Raw genomic sequence first — 9,826 nt, forward strand, 5'->3', positions numbered from 1 at the left:
TTAATTTAGTGCGCGTTTAACCACTACACCACAACATTGTCGATTATTAAACGTTTTAACTCTAATACTTATCTATCAAGAAGCATGGGCACGAAAACCATAAAAAGAGATTGATTACCCCTTTGATAGATGAGTATTAGAGTTAAAACATGGGGAAACCAACAATGATGTGGTGTAGTGGATAAGCGCGCACTATGTTAAACTTATGTCCAAAGTTCGAAACTTAGGGAACCTTTTAGTTAAGTATCATGATCAAATAAAAGACAAAGCCGTAAGAGCATGAATGTGACGTCATGAAAGAATGTAAGACTCCGAAAGTTGGGAATAAAACAGCCGAAATCGACAATTATCCAAGATCTAAATGACCGAAATCGACAAAAATCCAAAGCCTAACCATTAAAAATAACAAAATAAAAAAAATTATCCTCGATCAAGTACGGCCGTAGATAATTATTTCGAGAAACTTTATTTATCATCGGCCAAGCATGGCCAAAGATAAATATTAACGAAAATTGCGATATTATCTTCGGGCCATACATGTCCGAATATAATATTTTATCATCGGCCGAAGATAAATTTCCAGAATTTTTAGCGCCGCGCGCCCGGGCCGGGCCCGGGCAGCCCGGCCCCTGTACCGGCCGCCCTCGCGCTAGCTGCCCTGCAGCCCCCTAATAATCCGGCCTACCTCATATGCCTGTCAAACTTTCCTAGCGACAACAGATACTTAGAATTTTCAGTATTTTAAACATATTTTATTTTTTCAACATGAAAATGAAAAAAACACAAGTTTTTGAAGTAACAATATCAAGTTCAAGTTCACCCAGAAAAATTATCAAAAATTAACAACGGAAACAGTAACTAATTGAAAAACTCAAACAACACTCGTTGTATGACAAAAAAGCTACATTGAAAATAATTTTTTTTTCGGTTAAGCTGCAGTCTTGAATGAATAGAAATATGGGATAATTACAATTTATAGAGTTTGAATTACTCCCAGCTGGCACAAATTGAGATTATAAAAAAATGATTCAGAGATATGGAGGGTGGAGAATAAATCAGCTATATCGCGATATCGGTCATATCAGCTATGGTCGACTATATTGCGCAGCAGATATATCCTCGCTGAGAAAATCGGCAATTTTAACGAGTGGCATAATCGCCATTTTTTTACATCTTATTTGGTAGAAACGGGTCATCAAATCAATGGAGGGTAATTTTAGATTTTACCAAATGTCTTCAAATAATAAATAATCTTCGAAAGTCCAAATTTATCATTTCCTATCCATAATTAGTTTCAGAAAATTGAAATAAATATGTTTGTAACTCCATACTATGCTGAAATGGGCGATGATGTAAGAGCTACCTCAAGGGGACGTAACCAAAGTTTGAGAACCACCGTCCTAGACATCAGGTTGAGAAAAATTCGACCTTCTCTGGCTCAAAGAATAGTTGAAATATTAACATTGGAAATGTTATAAAGTTACGATGCAATAACCATTTAAAATCAGACAATTCAACATGATTGGTATGTTCCAAGACTCCAGGTTGAGAAAAATTTAACTCACTTGGACTCGAAGAAGATCCGATCGATAACAAAACTTAAAAGTATTATTTGAATGACCATTGAAACCATTGCTATTACTACTTGGCAGTTTTGCATTACAATATATAACAGTTTAGAGATCTTATTAAGGTCATTACTTACGATCATCACAATTTATACCAAGAAATTGGCAATTATATGTTTAAACAACAATAATGCAAGGTTGTTTACAACTATCAAATCTTCAAAATTCAGAGCAAAGAGATTAAATCAAAAAAAAAATTATTATACGGAATTAATGTATAGTCTTATCAAGCGATTGGAATTTGAAAAAAAAGGATCATAATAATGCCTGGGTGCTTCCAACTTTGGAAATAGTCGTTTTTGAGTTAATTAATTTCCGTTTTCTAATGCGTACACTAAGCTCCACCATGTTTTATATAGTTTCAGTATCTTTCGGCATTTTAGTGGTCGACAGCATAACTTTTTAATCATGAACTTGCGCAGATATAAAACAATGTTAACGTGTATGAGAAACGTCTATCAGGTGGCATACATTGCTGCATTTGGGGGGACTGTCCGCTAAAATACGTTGTTAGCTAGGCCGAGAGTTTTCAAAAAAGATTGGTAGCCACAAAATTTCAAACACGATAAAAACTATTATAATTTGGGATTATTAAATTTACTTTAATATTAAATTATTATTAGTCTGATTAAAATCTTTTTACTGCCAATTACAACAAATTGGCTAAACGATGTACACGCAGTAACAGTTAAATAAAGCAGCAGTTTTTCTTCGCCAGGGTTTGTTCTTTTTCTTCATAGGTATCTGAAACAGATGTTTATAATGTTACGTCTATACATACACATTAACATTTGTAAAGATAAAGAACAGTTGCTTGATCTTTCATATATTGTTAGGTAAAGATACTCTAAATCAGTGATTTCCCGACACCTCTTAAAATTAAGTTACGTGTTTATGTTCGTAAGATGGACACGCCAAAATAACACTGGTCTCAAAAAATTTGAATAAATATGTATTGCAAGTTGAGCGAGTTAATAATTTCTATTGTTCGTACACGATGATAGCAAACGAAATTAACATCTTCTATCTTTACACGACAGAGTACATAAGATTATGAAAGGTTTGTTCGTATTTATATTTGTAAAGTGAACTTACTTTCAGTCATATTGTTCTAATAAATGTAGTTACTTCAGTTTTGTTATAAACGTTCGATTCTCTTCTGTAGCTTTATGGTCCTGTAACAAATAGTAGACATATGAATTGTGGACAATTTTGAAAAATTGATTCGTTATGACCAGTGTGTGACCCATGTGCGCAGTTAGAGGAGGGGTTTAAGAGAGTTTTTTTTTAAATTTTCAACTGAAAAGTCGCTAATGGAAGTGAGATTGCATTTTGATAAAATTGCGATTGATTTTTTTTCAGCGTGATGCGTTGTAGGGCGTAAATATTTTTATGTCGGTGTTTATTCTTCATAAAACACAAATTTTTCTCAACATAAGTACGGTACTAGACAACGATGATAGTTGTTATGCATTCATCGAGATGCTAAAGACAAATAAAGGAGTGAATCCGCGACGCAATATAACTTGGACATGAATGCTCAAGGCTCAGAAGAAGTAAAAGGGGGAGTAGCATCACTTATTCGATCATGCGACATGTTGTAGGTGCAAAACAAATTTTACCACGCGAGGACTGTTTCATGTCGGTTGTTATGTTTTATTTACTGGCGCACTTTCGCGTCAGCTGTAATTTATTGCCGTGCGCACAAATTTTCGATTACGATAAAAATAAAGAAATTAATTGTAAAATGTTTTCAATCAAAATGTGGACGGCGGCGCTAAAATGCGTGTGCGATATTCGGTATTCTTATGAACCCGAAAAACGATATTCGAAGACCGTGATATTAGAATATTAAATTCGAATTTACCATTCCTGGGTTAATCAGAAATAGTGGCAGCATTGTGCAATAGAGCGGGAGCCGGGTCAAAATGACAAAAATACGGAAAGAGATAATCTTGGTCAGTTTACCCAACATTTATATGTCAGCGGATTTTTGTGGTATGCTTTTTTGCATTTTAAATTGAACACAAATAAATAGAACAATGCATTATGAATATCGAACATGGATTGATTACTTTGCGCAACGTATAAATCATTATATATCCATTGAAAAAAGCATCTCCTTAACAAGCGCCGCGATTATTTCAGAAGCTGTTTTGTGCGATTTTGAGGCAATTAATTAATATGTATTTTTTATCCACTAATATACTTTAATATGTAGTAAATAAAATTGTACCCTATGGGATTTTATATCAAGCGTTCATGATTTTTAACGACGATAACAAATTAGCAAGATCGCAAAAATCTGGCAGTTCATCTCATACCTTTAGGTCATACCTTAAGATTGCCATGGCATTTTAGATTGTGTAATGATTTTATTTTATCGTAATACGACGCACCGCAAGTTACGTTGGACATAATTGAATTAATACAGAATGACCATTTAGAATCTTGTAGTTGTCTTGGATTTAATATTTTACGTGACATAAAAGTTATCAAACGCAGAAAAGTCGGCTCTTTTAAACGAGCGAAGATCGCCTTGGCAGTTTTGAAAAATAATGGGAATTATAATTTTGAATCCCTCCTCCCGTTTAAAAATCTTCACTGTGTCCTGCTGACTTTTGTATATTTTAGGTCTATATAATAGGGTATGCATTGTTCTTTCCTTATGTATCATTTGTTCGAAAATGTTTTGGATAGTTGTTTTGTAATAAATACAGTATATATATTGCAATAGTGAAATGCAAAAATTAATTTGTAAATGGAATTTGAAATTTGTGAAAATAACAAAACTTTATTCGGCTGTTTGATTGGATCACATTATATTTCACAAACTACACCTAAAACATGAATACATTATCAAAATATATTAAAAATTGTTGGGGTCTCTTTCACAATTCTCAATGAAGGGAACTAATTTTGTTCGCCTACTTCTGTAAAGGGACGAAAGCCTATGGACATGGGTTAGATATATTCACTTGAATAACGCAAACAGTTTCCGAACTCGTAATGACTAAAATACGGAAAATAGGAATATAATTATGGCCTAACCCCAACCTGGGACACATACCGAAAAATTCTTTCGACTTACTCTCATTAATTTTGTTTGAGAAAAATAATTTTATGGCTTGTATGAAAATCATAATGACACGAACAATGACTATATAAATTGAATTCAGTGAAGCAGAAATAAAATATTGAACCCACCATTTGCATCTCGGTACGAATGGCTGATTATTTAGTGGCTTCAGTTTCAGTTGCCGACTTCTCGACATGTCTTCGTGATGAAGAAATCAGTTTCGGATCAATTTTTTTCTCCTTTCCGTTAATTCTCTCTCCGTAGTTGTCTGATGAAAACAATCGATTATTTAGATATGTTATGATCTCAACTAGCTTCCGGCATAAAGTTATTCTGGCATTGCATATTTTTTCTAGACTCCATTATAACAAGATGCTCTTAAAATGGAAACACGTACTCCAACTGTTAGAAATATGGGGCTCTGGCTGTAACTAGCTCAGAAGAATGCAAATCCCGGAAAAATAGATTTTGAATTCATGGTACAGTCTGGTATCGAGATTAGTGGAATAAATATTATATATATGTATGTCTAAATAACAGTATGTATGATAGTATGTATGATAGTATGTTATATGATGATGTATATATGTAAATACTAAATGGCGAGCAAAGCTTTCGAAAACTTAATTTCAGTTACGAATAACCAGTGCTGGGTATGGGGTATAAGTCATAAACCCGCGGCGCAAGTGTGGACAAGGGGGTGTCAGGTCGTCCTCACTGGCGGTTAGTTCATGGACGAGCACTAGTCCTTCCACTTAGATGATTCCTTCAGTGTCTTGAGAAAGGGGACTCTACTCGTATAACTAATAATATCCTCAGTCTACAATAGAACTCCAATGGAAAATTATAACGTGACATCAAACAACCTACTTTTTCATTTAACTCTATCATACTTCACATCGCTATTTCAACCACTACGGCAATGGCAAACCTTTGTTTCCTTCACTTCCCTCTTCTCTTCAGTCCTGCTATTAAATTGAATACAGTAGTTATAAAGACTTACTATTTTCAGCATATAACAAATCGGCGATTACCGGGTTGCCTTTTACATTCACACGGTAGGTTGCAAATCTCAGATTCATTCCATATAGTTTGTTCAAGCAATCACTCATTTTAGCGGGTCAGAAATAACACCAAACTTAACAATAGAAATGATTTGAAATACAGCATAGAAAAATAATATATATACGTATGAGAACCTGTTGTAAAATCGGAGACAAATAACCTACCTTCCCGTTTACAGCGATCAACCGCCACACGGCGACCCAATATCAACGCCATACTTTCATTCACTTCTCTCTCCAGGCACGGAATTAGATTTGAAAGGTTTTTAGTTTAACTTTTATGTACTGCAACGAAAATATTTTCAATGGTCGATGTAAAATGTACTCTACTATTATATACATACTGAACTGGATTTTTACGTCATGTTTATCTAACCGCATTTCGTCAAGATGTTCCCGGTGTCAACATTCAGAGGTTCTAACATCAAGTCATAGTTTGCATAGATTCGATAGAAGCCATAACATTTAGCTATTCACAATATACAAGCTGAATGCTGAATATTGTAGTTAAAAAGTTGTTAAGAACGTGGATTTGAATGTACTTACACAAATACACGTTGTTCATCGACTGGTTATAGTAAAATATAGTATAAATATGTAAATAAAGTTCTGATATTAACACATAGAGGAAATACATTACTCTTCATTTGGTGACAATCATTTTTCATATACAAATAACGTCATAACGAGCCTCAGTGCTTTCACCGTGTGGATCGCCATCCTTCGTCGATCGGATTCTAAAACGGACACCAAATATCATTTAAATATTATGCTATGTTCTAACTGAATGATTAGGTTTATCTCATGTAGATCCAATTTTAGTTTTAACTGCATTAATATAACTGTAAAAGAACTTAGAAATGCTGTAATGGAGCAAAAGAGGATTAGAAAAAAAACCAAAATATACGAATTTAAACAAAAAAGTGCGCAATGCAGCCGTGCTTGGCTGACGACGTCAAATTCGAAGAGAAAAAACTATTTACGCCGTGTGGAATTTCCTACATACCAAGAAAAAGGGGTAAATAACGCGGGACTTTATTAATTAGACACAAAAGTAAATATTGCCTGTGAAATAGTCCGAAGATTTGGTTGAAACTTGAAACCGCATCTTGATCGATACCTTTACACCAGTAATAGTCCGCATAAATACGATTGAACATGTTGACATTTATACTCAAGAGACATATACTCAAACACCACAAGCTAGAAGCAAAAACAAAAGCATTTACCACCTATTTCAAATGTAAATATAAACGAACTTACAACAAATATACGTTTCTCGGCGCATGGGTCAAGATTTGCGTAATTGGGAGTTCAATGACTTTAACATTCGCTTTAATCAAGATTGTACACATATATATTGCCCTGTGTCTGTGCACGTAGGGTTTATGTATCAATAAACATTACCTTATTAATCCCTGATCGCCTTCCTTCAACTGCATTTTCGTGAGTCTTCGACTGAGGAATTGGACATCAACCGTCGCGCATCATGTTAGGGCCTAACTGGATTATTATTTCATCTTTAGCTAGTAGCCATTGTATCTTTAATTTGTTTCACTTTCACATTTCCACTTCGCAGACATTTGAATCAACATTGTAGGCCTAAACCTATGCTAACTGCAATAGAATAGCTAGAAAAGACTGGAAAAAAGCGATTGTGGAGAAAAACACTCAAATATAATACATTAATAAAAACCGGTCGTTTCAAGTTGTCAAATCGACCAATTTGGTCCATATATTTTTAAACGTGGCCAAAATGTTTTCAATATATATAATTAAGAAACAGTGAAGCGATGCTTCTGCAAAAGAAATTATCATTGGAATAACAATCAAATAACAAAAAATATCACCTGTACTATATCCGGAACATCCCCTCTCAGTTAAATTTTTTTGAGTTTTTAATAACATCTTTGCAAAGTCATATCTTAGCAGAGGTTTTTGATTCAACACAATCACACTATCATTATCAATCTAGTGCTATATTATATCCTAACTGAAATCCCTACTTGTATATTTATTTAATCGTAGTGGTTGTTCCGCTCAAACAGTTCCCGATGTCAACATTCTCATTTTGTTTACATCCAGTCAGTTTGCATGAAGACGATCTGAAATATAATATTTATATATTCTGAATAAAAGCTAACAAAATCTAAAAGCGAACATATGATAGTTAGTATATTTGGAATTTATCTAAATCGTAAATCTGAATACCCTATATATATAGCTTCTAACCTGAACATTTTCTTGTCCCCGATCGCCTCTATTCGTTTATGCCATCGTCTTTGGTTAAACAATTGCATGCCAAGAATCATTTAGTATTATCCTATGGCCTAACTGGAGATTTATTCAGTTTACTGTTTTAGTATAGCTAGAAAAATACTAAAAATGACTGTAAAATATATAAAAGTCGGGTTATATAACAGGATCAGCGACACAATGATTAACATAAACCATTAAACTTAAAAAATAAATTCACAAAAATAAAAATAAGTACTCACCCGGCGGGTTCAAACTCAAAGACCGCCAGAGCGCAGACAACGGAAGAATAGGAAAAAGGGCAATAAAATTATGGACATAACATAGAATTTATTGAGAAAAATAAATAAATGATCTCTCGCTGTCTAACGACTATGGGCCAACATCAATTTTTAGCGTGGCGAAAATGATTTGGTTATAATAAGAAAAAGGAGAAATAATGTGTCCAAAATAAATAATCATTGAAATGACAAAAAAATCAGCGAAAATATTACCTGTAATATATCCGAAACATCCCTGTTTGAATCTTTGTCGAGTTTTTATTTCTTGGAATGGTCCGAACATCTCCACGCAGTCATTATCTCCCCCGGATTATTGATTCAACACAACTACATTCTTAAAACCAATCTAATGCTACATTATGGCCTAACTGAAATTCCTAATTTATTGCATATTTATTTAGCCGTAGTGTCTGTTCCGCTCAAGCAGTTCCCGATGTCAACATTCGCAGTTTGTTTACATCCAATCAGTTTGCATGAATGCGGCCTGAACTAAATTATATAGCCAAGATGCAATATTTAGGCTGAATAAAAGCTAACACGAGCTAAAAGCAAAAATTGGGTAATTATTATGTTGGGTATCTTTCCAAACCGTAAATTTCGATGAACTTAATTTCTTACCTGTTCCAACTTGAACATTCCAACAAGTGAATGATTATGTTCATCTATAAGGATCATTGCATCTCCCGTTTTAGATTTATTATAGGTCTAGTTTTGTATTAGTATTGTTAGAAAAATACTAGAAAATCACTGTAAGGTAATACAAGCGTCGGATTATAAAGGGATTATCGACACAATCATACACAAAAACCATCAACTTAAAAAAAATCACAAAAATAATTCCATGCTCACCTGACGGCGTCGAATTTGAAAAGACCGCTTGTGCGCAGACAAATTTTGACGTGGCAAGAAAAAAGTATAGCTATAATAAAGAAACAAAGACGGCGGAGGAGACCACAGAATGAAGATGCTTTCTCGTTGGCTGTTAGAAATCACATGATCTGATGACGCTGGAGAAAGAAGAGACAAGAGAAAAAGGATGTAACATGCCACCTGTCGCAAATTTTCACCATTCAAGTCTTTTTTATTCCTTTCTGTATTACTAGATATTTAGGAATCACATATCGTCTTAAACCGGAACCAAACTTGGTCTTTATCAATTTACATTACCAAAGATTACTTGAAGCCGAAAAAGTACTCAAAAAATCGGAATGTTCTTTAAATGAATCACATAGCCGAAGACATCGATAAACCCTTTAAATATAAAGCTTGTATCTACTAAAGAAAATTGCGCATTTTGATAAATTCAGCACAAATTAATCCTTTATATAGGTATATTTATATTGAATTGCTTTTAACGAGAAAAGGCTATCAATGAACGGAGCGCGGACTCATTTACATTACTCGGTTTATCGTCGCAATTCTGACAAAATAAACTTAATTTAGGCTTGAATTTTCTAATCACTGGATATACCAAAATGTGACACTTCAGGTAATTCCTGAACCTACGCGAATAACTTA

General features: G+C 34.0%; 3 long non-coding RNA genes across 5 annotated transcripts; all 3 read right to left on the reverse strand.

Annotated features, from left to right (window-relative positions):
- Window positions 1-823: 823 nt before the first annotated feature.
- LOC144411865 (uncharacterized) lies at window positions 824-4,954 on the reverse strand. Its single transcript, XR_013468933.1, has 3 exons — window positions 4,836-4,954; window positions 2,724-2,803; window positions 824-2,372 (listed from the first exon to the last, which is right to left on the reverse strand). It is a non-coding gene; the product is annotated as an uncharacterized LOC144411865 (long non-coding RNA).
- Window positions 4,955-5,579: 625 nt separating this feature from the next.
- Window positions 5,580-7,460, reverse strand: LOC144432462 (uncharacterized). 2 transcript variants are annotated; one of them, XR_013480704.1, is made up of 4 exons: window positions 7,179-7,460; window positions 6,412-6,508; window positions 5,937-6,056; window positions 5,580-5,675 (listed from the first exon to the last, which is right to left on the reverse strand). It is a non-coding gene; the product is annotated as an uncharacterized LOC144432462 (long non-coding RNA). The 2 variants fall into 2 exon arrangements; XR_013480703.1 differs by having other exon boundaries at window positions 5,937-6,508.
- Window positions 7,461-7,464: 4 nt separating this feature from the next.
- On the reverse strand, window positions 7,465-9,125 carry LOC144432461 (uncharacterized). 2 transcript variants are annotated; one of them, XR_013480702.1, is made up of 3 exons: window positions 8,927-9,125; window positions 8,004-8,840; window positions 7,465-7,876 (listed from the first exon to the last, which is right to left on the reverse strand). It is a non-coding gene; the product is annotated as an uncharacterized LOC144432461 (long non-coding RNA). The 2 variants fall into 2 exon arrangements; XR_013480701.1 differs by having other exon boundaries at window positions 8,004-8,160; window positions 8,522-9,125.
- Between the last annotated feature and the right edge of the window lie 701 nt (window positions 9,126-9,826).

Source organism: Styela clava, chromosome 15 (assembly GCF_964204865.1).
Source record: "Styela clava chromosome 15, kaStyClav1.hap1.2, whole genome shotgun sequence".
NCBI lineage: Eukaryota > Metazoa > Chordata > Ascidiacea > Stolidobranchia > Styelidae > Styela > Styela clava.